This window comes from Penaeus monodon, chromosome 22, assembly GCF_015228065.2.
Source record: "Penaeus monodon isolate SGIC_2016 chromosome 22, NSTDA_Pmon_1, whole genome shotgun sequence".
Taxonomy (NCBI): Eukaryota; Metazoa; Arthropoda; class Malacostraca; order Decapoda; family Penaeidae; genus Penaeus; species Penaeus monodon.
This window is the reverse complement of record NC_051407.1, coordinates 37,440,770-37,441,513: the sequence shown is the minus strand read 5'-3', so window position 1 is coordinate 37,441,513 and position 744 is coordinate 37,440,770. Positions and strand designations below refer to the sequence as shown.

The 744-nt window shown below is 46.1% G+C and overlaps 1 protein-coding gene across 1 annotated transcript in view; it reads right to left on the bottom strand.

Moving 5' to 3' along the window:
* LOC119587111 (transmembrane protein 151B-like) overlaps positions 1–744 on the bottom strand; it is a gene marked incomplete in the record, with an annotated part of 49,507 nt that overhangs the window by 1,119 nt on the left and 47,644 nt on the right. Inside the window, 1 exon segment of the mRNA XM_037935863.1 lies at positions 1–744.

The window sequence follows — 744 nt, the reverse complement described above, 5'->3', positions numbered from 1 at the left end:
TCCTGGAGCTCACCAGCATTGAAACGGAGCTCATCCAAGGCTCACTGAGTTTTGGTTTTCGTGTGTAGCTTTGATTTCGAGACACAGCTGGGGAGCGGCTGTGACCTGTCGACTCAATATCTAGATAGTCTTCAGTAGAGGATATAAAAAGAAATAAGGAAAAGAGGCGTTTAGAATAATTCAGGGAAGCAGACACTGTGTGAAAGAGATATAGATTTATAGTCATTGTTTTGTCCTCTACTGAAATATACCAAGTCTTAAAACTGTTTATGTCAGAATCGGTAAACTCGGGGGAAAATCACTCCGGGACACTGAGTCGCTGTGGCAACAAGATCTCAATTTCCAAATCAGAAAAAAATACCCAGACAAAGCGTCTATGTCACATGAAAAGCCCAACAGTTCCTGCTCTTAAATTCTAAAATGTGCGAACGCGTGGATCACGTGAACCACTTTTTGTGCTAAATTTATCACTGATCAAGTCTGTATGCTCTTTAGCACAAATTTCTTTTTAAACTGTACTCCTTTTTTGAAAATTCGAGCGCAAACACCTTAGACAAACTCCCTAGAAGCAGTGCGTTGCCGTCCAGTGAAATTCGTTGTCTCCCTCTCTGCCTCAGACAGCCTCGGGTATTCCTTCGCCGTGTCGAGTATCCGAGAGGGTCGTCGGGTGGGGCTGGGGGCAGCGGGGGGGTCATAGCTGCGTTTCCATGTCACAGTGCCACGGGCGCCCCGAGGGGTCCAGTC